The following is a 19042-nucleotide window of genomic DNA, read 5'->3' as shown; positions in this document are numbered from 1 at the left end:
CGCATGTGTGCAATTTGGAGAGGCCTGAGTTAGGGAGTCACTATTTTAGAGCACGTGGTCACCTGTAGCTGGCGGGAACGGGACTGCCCCCAGCAGTCAGACCGTGAAGAGTTGCTGAACCAGCATGTGTTTTCCTGGTCATCAGTGTCTGGGGAGCACTGTCCCCCTGGGTGCCCTGGTGCCTGAAGTAGCCCAAAGCAGTTTCTTCCCTCCCACTAGGCACAGGAGCTGAGCTGGAATGTCACCCACACAGGCCCAGGGACGTGACAGCAGAAAAGCTTGTCACTGCTCACTGGGCACTGAGCTGCACCCGGCCTGAGCCGGTAGAGAGGTGCTGGCTGGGTGCCGGGGAACAGATGCCAGCACTGGGCAGCTTCCTGGGCTAGAAAAGCAGTGGAGGCCTCCCCTCTCGCTTGACAAACCAGGGACTCCTGGGGCCCAGGCCCCGGGAGGAAGAGCCCCCTAACACTCTAAACAAACGGGCTTTCTTTACCTGTAACCTGGGTCGTTCCTAGGGGTGGAGGAGCTGGAGAAGGAAGCCAAAGGACGCTGCCAGACCTGGGACCCGGAGTGTCTAGAAAAACGAAATCAGACCCTGTAATCCCACCAGGCCCAGGCACGCCCCACCAGGCAAGCCACCCAGCAGCAGTGGGGACAAGCCCTTGGGGGGCACGTCAGCCTTTCTGCAGCTCCGTGTGCCAGTGCCGAGGACCCATGCCACACACACAGACTGCTGTTCCAACACGCTCCCTGGCTCCCAGGCCCACAGTGGCTCCTTGAAGGAGCCTTCACCAACCATGAGCTAACTCCTTGGCTGCTGGAGGAGCCAGGTGGGGGCAGCTCAGCCAACACCTTGTCTCATTATGACCTAATCTGTTCACCTGGAAAACGGTCAAATCCACTTCCTCGATGGGCTCCCAGGGGCAGGGGAAGATGCAGGCGCTGCTGACCCATCCCCTCCACACCTCCTCTCCCCATGCACTCCTGCTGTTCCTTCCAGCCTCGCATTCTCCACTGGAACCCTTTCGTTTCTTCTCTGTAAGACACAATCTTTCCAACCCCGACCCAACACTCCTGTCCCACAGGACACCATGCTTTTTCACACCCCTCAGCACAAGCTTTCCTCCAGCCTGGAAAGCCCTTCCCTCTCTTCTATGCCTTAGTTCAGTTCTCAGGGATTTTCTCCTGGGGGAAGTTTTGCTTGATTTGCCCAGGCTAGGCTGTGTGTACCCAGGACAACCGGAGCACATCGGAGAAACAATTATGTCATCGCAACATTAGCTAATGCGTGTGGTGCTAAAAGCTTTACATGTATTAACACATTTAATCCTCACAACAGCCCTATGAATCTGGGGTGTCATCATCCCCATTTTACAGATGAAGAGACTGAGGCACAGACAGGTTCGGTACTTTGCCTGAAGCCACAGAGCTTGTAAGTGGTGAAGCTGGGATTTGAACCTCTGCAGTCTGGCTCTGAGCTGGCCCCTAACCACTGGGCTTTCTGCCCCTCTTAAGCCACAGCACTTACACCCAGGGCCTTTGTCAATGGTCGCCTCTACCAAACTCTCAACTTCAGGGCGAGAACCAAGCCTTTTATGCTGGCCCCTTCAGTACTTAGCACAGTGCTGCTCTCTTTAAATGCTGTGGAATGAATGAGCCAATAAAACAGATTTCCTCCCACTCACAGCGACCTGTCCTTGCTCAAATCTGAGCCAGCCTGGATGGGCTCACAGAGGCAGAAAAAGAGACCCAGGCTTCCTGGGATGGTACCTGCCCTCCTGTCCCCACGGATGCCGCCCACCCTGCCTGCCCTGACCACAAGTGTCCAGACATAGGTGTGCAGGCTCTGGGCCTGCAGTGGGACAAAGACAGAAACAACTGCAGCTCATGCCAAATCCCAGGACTGTGTGCTGGAGTTCGAGGGGACAGTCTGATGTGACAGACCTAGCATGAGGGGCTCCTTGGAGTCCAGTGCAGGATGAGGTCATTTCCATCCAGCAGCTTTCTCCCTCTTCTGGAAAGTGCATCCCCCTTTCCCACAGGAGCCCATCCCTGGAGTTTCCTTTCTCCTTGAGTGTGGGGAGACACAGGATGAAGTTTTGGTGTCAGAACCACTCAGAGGCCAGCCTTGCTCTGAGCTGGCCGGGGCCACCGGGGCCACCATGCTCAGCATATATGGGGAAAGGGTCTACCTAGCGAGCAAAGCCACGCAGACAGTGTGGCAGCCTGGCCGTCAGAGCCCAGTGGCAAGGAGCTGGGGGCCCGCAGCTGGGTCCCGTGGGAAGCCACCCGCCCTGCCCAGGTTACACAGCATGTACCTTCCGCCTTTTTTGCTTCAGCTACTTTGAGTGGGGTTTCATTCGTAACTGACTGACACAGCACGCACTGGAGAAGGAATATGAAAGAGCACAGTGGGTGCTTGCTGCTATTTATCTTTCGTTGGACTGTCTGTCTGTCTGTTTGCCATATCCAGCCCCCTCTCCTTTCCTGTGTGGAGGGAGCTCCCCATTTTGTGCAGAACAGCAGGCAGGCCGTGCAGCCTTCTCTGTAACCAGAGGCCCACGTCCTCCTCTTCCAGGCTCATGCCCTGGTGACCAGGTGTGAGCATGTGACCTGAGCTTGGCCAGTCAGCTGCTCAGGTACCGACTCTGAATTGGGTGCGTGTGAGTCTCAGAGGAAGGGATGGTGAGGGCGCATCTGTGAACCAGCCCTGGAGGCAGATGGATGTGAAGTGCAGGGATGGTGGCACCCTCTTAGCCAAATTGTCTCTGCTGAAGGACTAGCCCGGGACCTCCTGCCTCTGCCTTCTGGATCTGCCCTGGTTCTGCCTGTTTTCTGGTCTTTACCTCCTGCCAATTCTGTGGGCACCTGACAGCCTTACAATAATGTCATTTTCTCTTGCTCACAACCAAGAGCTGTAACTGAAATGAGACAGGAAGCACAACTCATTTGGGGAGGAAAATATACAACTGAGAGCAAACTAGTGTCATAAAATGTCATGACAACCCAAAAGGCTCCCTCCGCCACCATTCCACGTGTCCCTTGGTGGTGGGGGGCAAAGGGGTGTACTGTGCGACCTCCCATTGAGAACCACAGGGTGGATGGTCACTGTCCTCCTAATGAAATCTTACTGAGTCTGTTCACATGCAGAGTTGACTTGTCTCCTCACAATCCATGACAGGCTATGCTTGAGGAGGACAGAATGACAATTTCCCATATGAGTGAATTTACCCTTGCTCTGCTCCTCTGGGACAAACGCCACCCATGGTTCCCTGTGCAAAATGGATACACGCTGGGTCATGGGACCAGCCCAGCTGGGCTACAACCGGACATCGGGGCAAACAACTGAAGGGCCGAGCAGTCTGGCGAGCCGTACTCTTTTGGGAGTGGTGCCTCTGGGCTGTTTCAGGACTGTGACAGACCCCAGAGGGAGAGGGGGTGAGCAGAGGCAGATAGAGCACGGAGCAGTGAGCCCGTGGCTGCATCTGTCTCCCGCAGGCTGCTGCTTCCTCCACCTGCAGCTCCTTCCCTTCTCATCATCAGCCTCCACCCCACGAGGTTGCCTCGGGTCTGTTTCTGCAGCCTGAAAGAGGTGCACTAACCCTATTCAAATCCCCATTTTACAGGTGAGGATACATAACTTTTCTCATGAAACTGAAGCCCAAGCTCCCATAAACAGACGTGATGGCCTGAGATCCTGGCCCAGAAAAAAGCGTGCTTTATTTAGCACCTACGAATGCTGGGGGAATTTGCAGACGTTCCCCAGCGCCAGCACGGGCTGAGCAATGGTAGGTCACTGTAGAGTTCACCGAGCGTCAGCACACACATTCAGGCCTCACATCCTTCTGACTTCACACAGGAGAAAGTGGAGGCCACAGAGGCCGGCTGGTTCCCAGAACACAGATCTGCTGCAGGGAAGCTGGGGCGATCTTCACCCTCTGTCCCCTTCCTCACAGCTGCCCCCATACCCCTGCACTCCTGACCCCTCGGCCTGAGCCTGGGGATGTGGACGCTGTCCCCTTCTCCACAGAGTTCCCTCCTCCAGGCTTCCTCTCCTGTGTACTGCTGCCGGTTATCCTTCTAAAATGCAACTTGAATCCTGCCCCTTCTTAATAATTTTCCTACTAAATAACTTTATTATTGAGATGAGGTCTCACTGTTGCCCAGGCTGGAGTGCAAGTGGCACAATCACAGCTCACTGCAGCCTCAGACTCCTGGGGTCAAGTGATCTCCTGCCTCAGCCTCCCGAGTAGCTGGCACTACAGGCATGCACCACCGTGCCTGACTCTAAATAACATTTTAGTAACACTGTCAAGCTGCTAACATGTATGAAGCACTCAATATGTGCCAGGCACTATAAGGAGATAGCATCTCACTTATTTGCATGAGAATCTTGTGAAGTATGCACTATGATTGTCCCATTACACAGATGAAGAGACCGAGGCACAGTGGCACTCAGGCTGTACCTGGCAGGGCAAGGAGTGAAACCAGCAGATGTACAGCTCCCTGTGGAGGTGGAGGGGGGGGGCTGCAGCAGGAGCCAAGAAGGCTGAGCTGGGGACCAGGGTCAGAGGCTCTGTGACCCTCTCCATGATCTACCCAAATAGAACAAAGCAAGAGTGTCCTCTGGGAATCAACTTGCCCCTGGAGATAGCCAGCTCTGTCTTGGTTCTGTGCTGTCCTGTGATGCTGGCCACTCCTCACCAGAACCACCTTCATTGAGTTTATGGAGCACGTCTACACTGCAGCACATCTACACTGCAGGGAAGGCTGGGTCTTCTTATCCCATTATGCAGCAAACCGAGGTGGCAGCCTATGTGACCAGCCTAAGGCCTGGGCTCCTCAGTGACAGCCCAGAGCCTACTGCCCTTACTCCTTGGGGTTACTGTGCCATTTTCTAGAACCTACTATCTGGCAAGACTAGCTATCATGCATGTGGAAAGCTTTCCATCTGTAGGTATAACTGGGTTCTCCCAGAAATTTCTGGAAGGAAGAATTAGCTACACTGTGACTTAGGGCCCTGCAGGATCCTCAGCAGGGCAGGTCTTGGGGGATGGGATGTCTTTAGGGCTGGCTTCGCCTTCTTGACCCCAACACTGTCTGGGTTGCCCATGGCTCTGCTGCCAAAGCCAGGGTGGGCTTGGCTGGCGGGCGGAGGCCCACGTGTGTGTGTGCAAAGCGCTCTGTTTCCTCTGCTGAGACTGCTGTGTGTGTCACCAAGCCTAAAACTCCACATCAGAGAGAGTCGTAGCTTCATTCAAGGACAGCATCTCCTGATTCCTCCGTCAACACCTGTTGGGTGCAGGGGTGGCAGGAAGAGGCATCTCCACTCTACCTTGCCCTGATGTTGCAGTTTCAGCCAGGCCAGGCCCATCAGTAGAGGGCACGGCCCTGGTTTCAACTGGAGACAAAGGCGGGGGCCATGAGCTGGCACCTGGGGTGGCTTCAGAGGCCAGAGAACAGTGAGGCCAGCCCCACAGCCAAGGGAGTGCAGAGGCTCTAAGGGGTTTCATACACAGAAAATTCAGGGCGGCGCAGGGCAAAGCTCATGCCTGCATCTTTTCCTTTTGTTTTCTGAAGAGGCATATCCGTTTGTTCTGGGTGAGTAAGAGGTCAGGAGGTCTGGGACATGGGTCCACAGTCGGCCTAGGGAGGCGGGCCTGGGGTGTGCAGGCTTTTCTGCCTGGGTTTAATCAGAAACCCAACATTTATCTCACCCAGAGGACCAGGCAGGACTGGGCTGGCCTCTGGCTGGGCTCAGCACTGACCAGGTGGCAGCCGAGAGGACGGGGACACAGCCCTGGGCCCCACAGAGCTGCTCCCGGGAGCCAGGCTGCCCTAGTAGTCCCCTCCTCCTCCGGGGTTGCCATGGCAACCGAGCAGGAGGGACCCTGCTGTCTAGCCCTGGCGCTCATCTCTTGCCTTTCCAGCCTCATCTGCATTCCAAGCCTTGGTCAGAGCCAGTGTCAGGAGCCCTGACATGGAGATGACATCCTGCCGAGACCTGACCCCGGCCCAGTGCTGCACGTGGCAGGGATGGGTTGCTGGGATGTGTGTGTGTGTGTGTATGTGTCTGTGTGTGTGTGTGTGTGTGTGTGACTGTGGTGGGGTTGTTGCCTTGCTGTGTGGGGGGTGGTTGCCTTGCTGTGTATGTGTATGTGTGGGGTGGTTGCCCTGCTGGGTGTGTGAGTGTGAGTGTGGGGTGGTTGCCTTGCTGTGTATGAGTGTGAGGGTGGGATAGTTGCCCTGCGTGAGTGTGACTGTGAGTGTGAGGGGTGGCTGCTCTGCTGGGTGTGTGTGAGTGTGGGGGGTGGTTGCCCTGATGGGTGTGTGAATGTGTGTGGGGTGGTTGCCCTGCTGGGTATGTGAGTGTGAGTGTGGGGGGTGGTTGCCTTGCTGTGAGTTTGAGTGTGGGGGGTGGCTGCTCTGCTGGGTGTGTGTGAGTGTGGGGGGTGGTTGCCCTGATGGGTGTGTGAATGTGTGTGGGGTGGTTGCCCTGCTGGGTATGTGAGTGTGAGTGTGGGGGGTGGTTGCCTTGCGTGAGTGTGAGTGTGGAGGGTGGTTGCTCTGCTGGGTGTGTGGGGGGGCGGTGGTTGCCCTGCTGGGTGTGTGAGTGTGAGTGTGAGGAGTGGTTGCCCTGCTGGGTGTGTGTGAGGGTGGGGGTGCTTGCCTTGCTGTGTGTGAATGTGAGTGTGGGTGTGAGGGATGGTTGCTCTGCGGGGTGTATGAGTGTGTGAGTGTGGGGGGGTGGTTGGCTTGCTGTGCATGAGTGTGAGTGTCGGGGGGGGTTGCCCTGCTGGGGGTGTGTGAGTGTTGCGTGGTTGGCTTGCTGTGAGTGTGGGGGGTGGTTGCCTTGCTGTGTGTGAGTGTGAGTGTGAGGGTTGGTTGCCTTGTGGGTATGAGTGTGAGTGTGGGGTGGTTGCCTTGCTGAGTGTGAGTGTGAGGGGTGGTTGCCCTGCTGAGTGTGCATGAGTGTGGGGTGGTTGCCTTGCTGTGAGTGAGTGTGGGGGGTGGTTGCCTTGTGGGTATGAGTGGGAGTGTAGGGTGGTTGCCCTGCTGGGTGTGTGTGAGTGTGGGGGGTGGTTGCCTTATGGGTATGAGTGGGAGTGTAGGGTGGTTGCCCTGCTGGGTGTGTGTGAGTGTGGGGGGTGGTTGCCTTGCTGTGAGTGTGGAGGGTGGTTGTCTTGTGGGTATGAGTGGCAGTGTAGGGTGGTTGCCCTATGGGTGTGAGTGTGAGTGTGGGGTGGTTGCCTTGCTGGAAGTGTGGTGGGTGGTTGCCTTGCTGTGAGTGTGATTGTGGGGGGTGGTTGCCCTGCTGGGTGTGAGTGTGAGTGTGGGGTGGTTGCCCTGCTGGGTGTGTGTGTCGGGTGGTTGCCCTGCCTGGTGTGTGAGTGTGAGTGTGAGTGTGGGGGGTGGTTGCCTTGCTGGGTGTATGAGTGTGTGAGTGTGGGTAGTTGCCCTGCTGTATGTATGAGTGCTTGGGGGGTGGTTGCCCTGATGGGTGTGTGAGTGTGAGTGTGGGGGCTGGTTGCATTGCTCGGTGTAAGAGTGTGAGAGTGTGGGTAGTTGCCCTGCTAGGTGTGTGAATATATGAGTGTGAGGTGGTTGCTCTGTTGGGTGTGTGCTCTGGGTATGGTTGGGGCTGAGTTAGGGACATGGGCACGGCTGTGTTAGGGATGTGGGTGTGGCCGGGTAAGAGACATGGGCGGGGGTGGGTTAGGGACGTGGATGGGGCTGGATTAGGGGAGTGGGGCTGCCTAAGGGAAGTGAGTGGGGCTGGGTAGGGACGTGGGTGGGGCTGGGTTAGGGAAGTGGGCAGGGCTGAGTTAGGGAAGTGAGTGGGGCCCTGGGTTAGGGAAGTGGAGGCATTGGGTTCGGGAAGTGGGTGGGGCTGGATTGGGGTATGGCCGTGGCTGGATTAGGAAAGTGGGCGGGGCTGGCCTAGGGAAGTGAGTGGGACTGGCTAAGGGAAGTGAGTGGGGCTGGGTTAGGAATGTAGGTGGGGCTGGGTTAGGGATGTAGGTGGGGCTGGGTTAGGGGTATGGGCGGGGCTGGGTTAAGGAAGTGGGCGGGGCTGGGTTGGGGAAGTGGGTGGGGCTGGGTTGGGGAAGTGGGCTGGGCTGGGTTAGGGGTGTGGGCGGGGCTGGGTTAGGGGTGTGAACAGGGCTGGGTTAGGGATGTGGGTGGGATCAGGGCTCCACAGGACAGCGCTCCTGGGGTTTTCTCTAAGCACCCCTGTGGTCTACACTGCCGGGCGAGCAGTCCCTCTGGCACATGTTGTCCAGCCAGGACAGCACTAGCCTTCCCCCTTCTTGCAAGCCTCCTGTTTGCTGCCTGGGTTTCCCCTCCCTACTGCATACCCTTGTGAGAACTCGGCAGTCTCTTCTGAAGGACGTTGATGCTGTGCCACAATGTCATATGCTGGCTGCTTCATGCCTGGTTCTGCTTGCACGTCATCTCCACGCAAACCCCAGCCTGGGCCACAGGATGGAGCCCAGCGCTCGCCTTCCTGGTGCTCCTGGAGCTCATCACTTACTCCATGATGTTTGTTGGTGTCTCTGTGTCCCACCCTTGAGAATGCCAGGTCCTAGCAGGCAGGGGCTTCCGAATTCTGTTCCTGACTGTGACCCCGGCACTCAGAGCAGTGCCCGGCAAACAGCGGGTGCTCAGGAAACTTGCTGAGTAAGAGAGTGGGCACATGAATGAATGAAGAGGACTTTCTGGGCAGTCCATCTGGCCCTTTGTCCTTGTCTTTGGCCCTCACTGGTGAGCTAGGCCCTGCACTGCCTGAAAGCTCATCCGAGGGCTCGCCTCCTCCCTAAAGCCCTCTCAGACTCCCCACCTTCCAGGCCACCTTTCTCTGAATTCTCCAGGCACTTGCTTTCCTCATGCTGACTGCACACTGGCCCGCATGACCTTAAACTGTGGGAGCCTGTGGTCCTGTATTCCTGACCAGACATCAGCTCCTTGAGGGGCAGGACACTGCTGCACTTTTTGTGTCCCGAGCACAGGGCCCTGCAAACAGCAGATGTTCTGTGTGTGCTGATGACGCTGATGTGGTGAAGTCAGCGAACAAAGTCCAGCCAGAGTCGTTCACAGCTCCAGATGACATCTCCCTAGCAGAAGACCTCCCACAGCTTCATGGGTAAGACTTTCAAAGTCGGAATGCTTCTGGTGGTGGAGTCATCTTTCTTGAGTTGAGATGGGGTGGTTTGGGATGCTGGTCTCAACTTTATGTCTCATCCTTCCGCGATAGCCTTACGTTTGAATTTGACTCAGTCTTCAAGCCTGGGTCAAACAGCACCTCACTTGACAGTCTTCTGTGCTCTTCCGAATGGAGCTAATGGCTTCCTCCCTTCACACCTCGATCTGAGCACTTTCCTGCCCACTCTCAGTGCAGCAGTGCACCTGCTGGATGGTTTTACTGAGTCACATTTCTGATGTGCCTGTCGGGTGAACAGATCTATCTTTTTCCAGCATCCCTTCTGTGGGCATCACTCCTGTCTAATTTCAGGTGGTTCTGAAGGGACCATGAGTCACAGCACCTGCCCATCACCCCTGCCCCAGGAACACTCATGACACCTAGAAAGAGATGTTCATTTTAGCCCTTACTCTGGCAACAGTGACTGGGCCTGGGGATGTGCAATGGGCCACAAAAGACCAGTCAGAATATTTTCATGGGATTTAAACACAGACACTTGGAGAAATAGGGTCTTTTCATCAGGAGCAGCTCAGCTGGGAGGATATAAACTTGGAGTTTCCAGAGTCTGGAGAAAGCCCGTTTGCAGTAAAAAGGGAATAAGCCTGAGGTAAGGAGAACTAAGGGAAAAACAGATAGAAAAAGAGAGAAAGAGAGAGCATCCGGACATCTTCTGAGCCCTTAGGCCCAGCAGAACCTAAAGAGCTGAACTTCCCAGTGAAACGCACCAGAAGATTCTCTTGCCGTCAAGAGGGGCTGGAACGGCACTGCCCACACTAGCCCGGGCTTCAGGAGGGCTGAGTCGCCCCCAGTTCTTCCCCCTGCTGCTCATGGCCACCTACTGGGTGTAACCAGTTCAACTTCAACACATACTTTCTGATAATAAAATAAACGCATGAATGACTAGTTTTCTCTCTATCATCCATTTCTCTAGTTCTCATTTATACAGAAATAAATGAAAATTGTTGGAAGGAGGAGGAAAAGAGAAGACCTTTTTCCTATTGTGCCAGGCACTGTGCAATATCTAGTTTAGCCCTTGAAATGACCCTGAGGCACGACTGGTATTATCCAGTGTCTCATATTATCTCTACTGCAGGCAAGGAAACCACAGTTCACAAGCAGGTCATGGAGGTCCAGCTCAAGTCTCCCCAACTCCACCACTGTCACCATCTTTCAGATGGCTCCATTTGCACAGAAGTAACAGGCATGTGAGCTTTATAGTACTTAAAAGTCCAGTGTTCCTAGAAACCTCATGGGCAAATAACAACACTGAAATATTCCCAAGGCAATGCTTTGTTTTTCTGTAAAGTTGTTCTGGGCAGACGAGGAAGAAGAGACCAAGCACCTCGGTCTGCAGTGCCCAGCACGTGGGTGCTGTGAGTACGGCTGCTGTGGCAGGAGGGCCTCTTTCCAGGGCTGGGGTCTTAGTCCTTGGGCAGGGCTGGGCAGTGAAGGGACCTCAGCCTAAGGGAAGTTCTGCCACTAACAACCTGTGACTCTGGGCAAGTCACACGACTCTTTGAAATTCAACTGGAACAGGGATTCATTTCATTTCTTTTCTTTTTTTGAGACAGAGTTTTGCTCTTGTCACCCAGGCTGGAATGCAGTGGCGCGACCTCGGCTTACTGCAACCTCTGCTTCCCAGGTTCAAGTAATTCTCCTGCCTCAGCCTCCTGAGTAGCTGGGATTACAGGCACCCACCACCACACCTAGCTAACTTTTGTATTTTTAGTAGAGACGGGGTTTCACCATGTTGGCCAGGCTGGTCTTGAACTCCTGAAATCAGGTGATCTGCCTGCCTTGGCCTCCCAAAGTGTTGGGATTACAGACGTGAGCCACCGCACCCGGCCAGGGACTCATTTCATTTGTCTGTTTGTTTTGGTTGATGGAGGTGGCTCCTGGGGCCACCAGTGTGAAAGGATGGGTACGTGGCATGAAACCCAGTACAGGACTCTGGGATGGGGCAGGTGCCCTAGTGGGCTGCACCCCTAGACTGCCCTAAGACTCTGGCTTTAGGCAGCCCTGGGTGCCTCCCACCTGGGGGTCCCAGCATTGCTGATGGGAGTGGGAGAAACATTTTGGACAGACCCAGCCTGGTGTGGAACAGAAAAGAGTTCCTGGCCTGGGAGTCAGCTACCGGGGTCCTGTCCCACCCCAAGCCATTGGTTTGGGTGTGATGACCTCTCCACCCTATTCCACCCTGACACATGCAGAGTCAGCCCACAGCAGCACGTAGGGGGACCACCACGTCATGGAGCCACGCCCATGGGGCCAGGGAGTAGAGGCGCCGACTCGCCCATGTTTCCCTGGGGACTGTCTCCCAGCAAAGACCGGTTTGCAGTGTCCTGAGCTAATGGTTGCACTTCAGCTCAGGATCGAAGCTTCCGTTTCCACACCTGGTGCAACAAGAGCAACCACACACATTTTGTAATCACACTGCATTTGCAGATTGTTTTCCCTACACACACAATGACCTGGGCTAGGGAGGCCTTCCTAAGAATTATACCACAGAGAACTGCACACCAGAGCCATCGAAAGAACTGCCCCAGGTCCCACAACTCCATGAGTGGGGCTGGCTGGGCTTGCACCCAAGTCTTCTGACTCCAAGTTGAACCTTGCATCTATTGTCTAGGAAACAGGGAAACCTTGCTTGTCTCGCTGGGACATTATGAGGAAAGAATCTATAAAAATACTTAAGACCTTTGCAAATTCAAAGTGCTGGGTCCGTGCTGAATAATTGATGGGCTCAGGCTGCTTGGAGCTGACGCACAGTCCTGGAGGAAGGCTGGGAGCGCGGAAACCTTCCTTTTCATTTAGCCCGGTGAAAGAGGCTGCTGAGAAAATCGCCAAGAAAGACTGCTTCCCTGTTGGTCAGAAGGAGGCCCTGGCTCCTGGGAGCCACAGATCTAATTTATGGCCTCCCTGAAAGGCGGGGAGAAAGCCCAGGGCCACCACAGGGAGAGGGGCTCTTGGGACGCCCAGTCGCTGGTGTGTCCCTTCCAAGGCTGCGGGGCTCTGGGAAAGGGCGGCCCTGGCAGGCAGGGAGAGGTGCCTGAGAATCTGACAGTTTGATTTTGGAGGAGATGGGGAGGGGGAAAGTAGCCGTGCGAAAAGCAGAGAAGGATGCGGTTTTCCTCCCGGGAAACACTCGACAAGGCAGGGATGCCCAGACGGGCTAAGGCAGCCTGCTGCCGCCCTGCCAACTGCCACATGAGACCTAGGGCTTTTCTGGCCAAAGGCAATGGTGGCAGTGGGGATTAGAGGGCAGAAAGTAGATACAAAGTGGCCTTTAAAGCAATCTGCAGAGATGAAAGCAGAATGCAGTGCAGGCCGGTGCCCTGGCTATACAAACAGGAAACACTTCCCAGCTGGCTGAAACTCAGACACCAGGGCACAGCTAAGGACACGGGGGATGTGTGCCCTCCCCCATGGCTTCAGCCCACCAGAGTGGCTCCTAACCAGCTGGCATTGGCCTCAGCCTCCAAACAAGGCAGATTGAGGACTATTTGAATCCACAGGATAATTGGCTCCAAGTTGAAAATAGGCAGAATCAACAAACTCCAGCTCAAGTGGAGATTTGTCCAGATGATCTGCTTTCTATTTTACTCTGCAGCACAAGTTCCAAAGCCCAGGGTTTCTAAAAGACTTCCTAAAGCCTTTCATGGTGTTCCCTGTGCTTATGCCAACTGGGCACCTCCACGTTCGGGCTGAGGGTGCTGACCTCGCAGGGGCTAGAAGGGTCCTTAGGGTTTCCTGGTGTTTGGACGCAGTGGGGTCCCAGTGTGGCCTCAGCCTGGCTAGGACTACCCAGTGCAGCCTGTAAGTGGCTGCAGGCACAGCGCTGTGCCTGCACTGGGGTTTGGCAGGGACATATGGCCTGAGTGCCCGCAGGCAGGGCAGAAAATGGGATGTGTGACTTTGCTTCCCTGCCGTGTCAGTTTGCGCTGGAGGTACCGGGCTGCTGAAGCCTCCTGGGTTCACACCTCGCAGAGGAAAGGAATCAGGAGCAGGAGAAAGTGATGGAGCACGTTAGAACAGGGCAGAGCCGGGTGTCGGGGGATGTGGGTTGGTTGACAGCCAGCTCTGCCACTTACTAGTTCTATGACCTTGATCAACAGATTCAACCCTCCTAGGCCTACGTTCCACATCCATGAAACAGGATTGTAATGAGTTGTACCTCACAGTCTTGGAAGGACCAAATGAGATCAAGTTTACGTGAATTTTTAGTTACACCTCTAATGGGACTGTCACCTCCTGCTCTTGACTGTGCTTGGCTGTCACTCTCCTTGGTCCATCGAATTGGGAAATGGCTCCTGTACTGCGAAAGTTAACAAGCGTGCAGAACAGCATCTTACTGTGAGCTCGGGACTCTACTGCACAAACTGCCTTTATTCACCAGCAACTGCGCCAGACTGCACGCTCCCTGAGGGCACAGACTTCACCTTCTGCTTCCTCGGTAGGGTGGTGCATTTGGATCCTAAACTCCTTTGCAGAGATGGTGGGCTGTTCTGTGTGGTTTCATTATGCCAGCTGCAACCTAGGTGTATTCAAATCAGCAACACCCACCCCTACCCCACTCACAGCCACTGCCTCGTAGCAGAAAGCGTCTGCTCCAGAGACAGCAGGGACAGGCACTTCAGCGTCTTTATCTCTGGTCAGCACTGGGCATTTGATGATTAGCAAAGTAAACATTAGAAATGCATTCTCATTGGTAAAGACAGAGGTATTCAAGATATGTGGGTTGGGTAAATGAATTCAGAGACACTCTTGACTCAGGAAAGAGCAGGTAAAAGAATCCATGAGAGCTCCAGGGAGGTGTGGTCAGGGCAGCAGAGAGCAGATTGCTGGGCTTCACCGAGCCCACAGGACAGGCTGTATGGACTCCGCTGGACCTGTTTGCAGGTAAATATTTGTCCAAAAATGTGTATATGTCTGGCAGAATTTGCTCTGAGGCTGCTTTCATTCAAACTTGATAATGAGGTTGTCTTCACCTTCCTCCAAGTTTTCAGTGGCTGCTATCAAACAAATAAACAAAATAGCAGCAGCCACACAACCAAATCTGGGAGGTGCCTTTGTGACTTGAGGGACTTAGGTCAGTTCACGCCTGGCATGGGACTTCCAGGGTGAGGTGCATGGAGCTGATCACAAGACTAGGGAGGTAGTGTCACTTTCAACTCGAAGGTGGACAGTGGGGGCCAGGTCCCTAAGGCAAGGACCCTCATCCAGAACCTTCCTGGGTGGCCACCACCCTAAGCATGAGCCTACTGACATAGGGGCTGCTGTGCCCAGCCAGCTTGCGGAGGCTCCGCTGGCTTCCTGGAATGAGGAAATGCTGCCCAGCCTTCGAGAAGGCCTGGAACTGTAGCCAGTGCGCAAGTCACTGCCTAGGCTCTTTCCACACCTGCCACTGGACCTGGAAAATGGGGTCTGACCTGGGTCTGTCCCTCTAGGTCCCAAGGGACAAGCTGTGCGAGGGAGCCCTTGGGCATCTACTGCCAGCTTCCACCTTTGGATCAGGATGCCCTGGAAGGAACTTCTGGCCACACTGAAGAAATCAGGGCTTGGTCTATGCCCCCAGGGGGAGAAGGTGAACCCTCATCCTCTGCAGGTTTCTGCAAAGGCCGCTGGGGCAGAGGATCACACTTACGGGCATCCGAGGGACCTTTTGGAAATTCCTCAGTGAAGAGAGCTTTGTGGTGGGGGAGCAAAGCCACCCCCCACTATAGATGACAACTTGGGGGGGGAGCTACTGTGTGCTTGCTGAGGCCACGTGGCAGGGCCCTGGCATGGGGAGGAGCCTGACACTAGACAGCTACTGCTAGAGAAGAGAGGCCCCCTTGACGGCTGTGCCCACAGGGAGACTGGGCTACTGCTCAGCAAAGTCCTTCTCTCGAGAGTGGCTGATGGATGAGATTTGATGCTGCCTGGCAGAGCTGAGCAGGCGGGCAGTGTGCAGAAGGAAAGGGGGTGAGGTGGGAGCAGCCCCCCTCGAACTGCTCTGCTCACCTTCTCTCTCCATGCTTGTTCTTCCACTCCAACACTTCTCCAGAGAGAAGTGGTAGGGGTCATGGTGGGGAAGAGTTGGCCTTTAATGGACAGGACAACAGTCCTAACCAGGGAAAAGCTGAGACCTGTGGCCTACCCAACTCGTCCTGGCAACACGGCCCTCGGGGACAGCTCAGACTCTACAGGTGATTGCAGAGCCAGCGAGGCTCACCTGCCACCCCTCCTAAACTCTTTTCCCACCCTGTCCCATCCTTCCTGCTCCCCACCTGCCCCTGCCCGCCATGTAGCCCACCCTCAGCCCTTCAAGGTCTGTTTCAGTCTGTGCTTTTCCTTCCTATCTCCACATGGCAATCCAAGTCTCAGGGTGCATTTGCACAGTAAGAGCCAGCCAGGCTAATCCTAAGGGATTTCCAGTTAGTGGCACGTGAGTGCTCTCCCACCCCCGGTCTGGAAACCAGGAGCAAAGTGCTCAGTTATTCATTTTCCACCTTTGCAAGCAGCTCAAGTCCCTTGGGAAAGCACAGCTCCCAAAGGGTTCTGGGAATTCCTGGAGCTCCTGTAGGGCCAACGGGGCTTTCTGCAAGCAAGATCTGCCTAGAGAACACAGCAGCCAGGGTGTGAGAAGCCTAGCAAGTAGTTTGTTCCTCATTGGCCTGGGGCTCTGTGGCTCTCTCTCAGCAAATACTTAGGCATGGCCTTAATTTATTTCCCTGCCAGAGTCCCTCTTGGAGGGGGGCCAAGCTAGTAGACAGGAAGGCGGGGACTGGCAATTTAGTGGAAATCCATGCATGTAATTGGGAGGACCAGAAGAACAGGAGCAAGTGCGCAGGGAGTCTGGGGGCTCTGGGCAGGCAAGGAGGAGAACAGGGTGTGGGGGAGCAACACTTTCTTCTGCTTCAGGTAAGAAAAATTGAGGCTGGCCAGGCCTGACGGCACAGCCTTGCAGCTCTTGATGGAAGAAACTGCTTTCCTGGCTCCACAGGTTTCCTCAAGCAGGCAGGGGATCTTCCCAGGTCATGAGATGAGCCCCACCACACAGTTCTCATTTCATCCGGGTGTGAGAGGTTTCTGCCCCTCTCTGGGCCTTAGGTGCCTCAGATTTCCCAAAGCAGCCTTCCTTTGAGAGCACTGTCCCAGGAGTCTGGCACGTGAGGCTGACTCTCTGCTCTCTCACCAGGTGGGGGAGCCACACCAGGTCACTTAATTTCTTAGAGTCCCATTGGCAAAACAAGGATAATAGAGTCTCCTTGAAGATCGATGGGGAGGATGGAGTGACCAAGGGATGCGAAGGGTTTCTAAGTAGTGCATGGTCCATAAATGCACTAAAGAAAGAAGAGCTGTCATCTTCATCCATTCCAAGCACAGCCCATGGCTGCTTTCCAAGCTCCTTAAAAACACGCTGGAGAAGTTCCTATCCTGCCGACGCGCTCAGGCAACAGGCGCCACAGCACCTCTGCTTTCCCAAGACTTTGTCCACGCTCTCCACGCTCCATCCTGAGCTTAGTGAGGGGGCAGGACTGTGTCTACTGTGTCAATGGGAAGCTGCTTTGGAGCATGTGTCCCTTGGGGAAAACCCTGTGGATAGGAACCTGATCTCATCTTCTGGGATTCTCCAGCAATGACGGGGAGTTTGTGGAAACTTGACTTGGGAGAACCTGCTCGCAAGCATAAGACAGGAGCCAGCCCCCAACCTAGAGTCAACCCTCCTTCCAGATCTTCCCAGGAGGTCCCAGTCCTCAGAATTCCCTCCAAGCCCCAACGGGAATAAAAACCAGGCAGTAACGGGTTTGCAAAATAGCAATACATCCAACCTGACTTGGCTGAAGAAGACACCCTACCCCTTGCGGTCTATGGCCCTGTGTCTCGGTGACTCAGGGTGCCCACCTTCACGGCTGACCTGCTCATTCCCGGGAGCCCTTGGGGCTGTGCCGTTCCCTCAGGTCACATTGGCTTGGGTCCTTAGAGCACCCTTGGGCCCAGGTGCCCTGGGCCACTTCCCCTGAGTTAAGGACCGCATCCATGGGGACAGAAACTTCCATCTCACTGAACCTGAAGACAGGAGCCAGGCTGGGCTTGGAGGTCACCAGCCGCCTGGGAGTGGACCCGGAGAGGCTGAGTGGGGCCCTCCCTCTCAGACGGCACACCCCAAACCTCCACCCAGAATCCGAGCCCGGACACGGCCAGCAGGGAGCTGGGAGATGAAGTCCAGCCCTGGCTGCCCGGCTCCTCTGGGAGGGCAGCGAGCCCGCGGGAGCGCATGAGCGGCCTCTCCCGGGGGCGGTAGGCGCGCGTTCCCTCCGGGGCGCTTTGGGATCGGGCTGCTCCGCGCCACTGCTCGCGCTGGGGACCTGCGACGCCTCAGCCCCTGCCCAGACCGCGCTGCCCGCCGCGGCCACACCTCCCGGCCCCTGGGAAAGTCCCCGCCGCCGGCGCGAACCCACCTTCCGGGAGCCCAGGGGCACTGCTGGGGACTCGCCGGTGTTCCCGCCGCCTCCTCCTGCGGGGGTCCGCGCCGCCCGGCTCCGGCCCGGCCTCAGCTCAGCGCTCCCGCCTCGCCTCCCCGAGCTCCGGTGAATTCTCGGCGCTGCTCCTTTCGGAAAGGACTTTTTTTTTCCCCCTGCGTTGCGTCAGGGCGGTTGCCTGGCGACGGCCTAGCTCTCCGCCGCTAGTATTTCACCGCGATCCCTGCCTCCCGTTCTCGCCCCGGGTCCGAGCGCGCCCCGGGTCCTAGCGCCCTTTCGGTTCCCCGGCCCGGGTAGCCCCCGCGAGTGGAGAGGAACTGCACGCCTTTGCCAAACCCCAGATGAAACCAAACCCAAACATCCATTTTCTCATTAAACCCAAAACCAAAGCAGTTTCCCCCAGTTGTGGCAACGTGGCTGCGCCACTGTCAGAAGTTTGTCCGCATGGAGGGCGCAGGGGGACCCCATGCCCAGGGCCTCGCCCAGCCCCAAACGGCTGGAGTTCATAGGACCCGCGGCTACGACTGCCCCCGAGCGCCTACCGTGGGCCACACCGCCCCACGACCCAGCAGGGCAAGTGTTGGCATCTCTGGCTGCCAGATGAGGAAACTGAGGCGCAAAGACCCGAGTGTTTGCCCCACTAACCACAGGGTGTCTGTCCCCCCAGGGGCGCGGCATCGGCCACCTCTGGCTGTCTTTAGATCCTAAGACCCAGTCCCTCCTGCATCAGAGCCCAGAGCTGCAAACCCTAAGGCACACGCAGGACAGTAGCCCGAGCTGCCCGGACCGCAGGTCTTCAGGACCAGACGAGGGACCCAGGCCAGACAATGGAGACCCCAAGGCTGGTTACTGAATGGGGGTCTCTTAACCCCAGACCTCATCAAGCACCTTTCCTAGATGCCCGGGGTTGGAAGCGTCTTTCAAAGGGCTCCAATCTGCCATGCTCACGATAGCCCCGGGCGTGCGCGCAGGCGCCGTCTACATGGGCAGACACGAAGCTGAGTGGTGGGGCTGCAAAGCGACTGGCGCAGGCTCCAGGCAGGTGCGCGGCTGGCCGGGCCTTTTGTGGGGCCTTAGCCCCTGTAGGGGCCCGAGACACTCGTGCTGCCCTCTGGTGCCCGCGTCCTTCACTGCAACTCCGCATCCAGCCCTGACCTACTCCCTTCCTTTCTGACCTTCACTGGAAGGTCCTCTAAGGGACGTCGTCTAAGGAGACATCTTGCCAGTACAGACCTAGTCGTGCTACTGAGGCAACGGTCCTAAGCTAGCGGGTGTATTAACAGGCATCTTTTGGAGAGTCACAGCGTTGATCCAGATCTTCTGATTCCAGCTCCTAAACATCACTCCTTTCTTCTTCCTGCCCCCTGCCACTGTC

General features: G+C 56.0%; 1 protein-coding gene across 8 annotated transcripts in view; it reads right to left on the bottom strand.

The window, feature by feature from the left end:
• Positions 1 to 18725, bottom strand: part of FAM167A (family with sequence similarity 167 member A) — a 46330-nt gene extending 27605 nt beyond the window's left edge. For 2 of the 8 annotated variants that reach the window (XM_063613474.1, XM_055288305.2), the window contains exons 1-2: positions 17647 to 18486; positions 494 to 574 (exon numbers count right to left, since the gene is read on the bottom strand). The gene's annotated coding sequence lies outside the window, so the exon portion shown is untranslated. Of the gene's footprint in view, positions 1 to 493; positions 575 to 17646; positions 18487 to 18536 lie in introns of those variants that run through there. The other 6 variants (XM_063613478.1, XM_063613483.1, XM_063613488.1 and 3 more) reach the window with 6 other exon arrangements.
• Between the last annotated feature and the right edge of the window lie 317 nt (positions 18726 to 19042).

Source organism: Symphalangus syndactylus, chromosome 1 (assembly GCF_028878055.3).
Source record: "Symphalangus syndactylus isolate Jambi chromosome 1, NHGRI_mSymSyn1-v2.1_pri, whole genome shotgun sequence".
In the NCBI taxonomy this organism is placed as follows: Eukaryota; Metazoa; Chordata; class Mammalia; order Primates; family Hylobatidae; genus Symphalangus; species Symphalangus syndactylus.
Note: the sequence above shows the minus strand (reverse complement) of the source record. Positions and strands in the feature narration are given on the sequence as shown.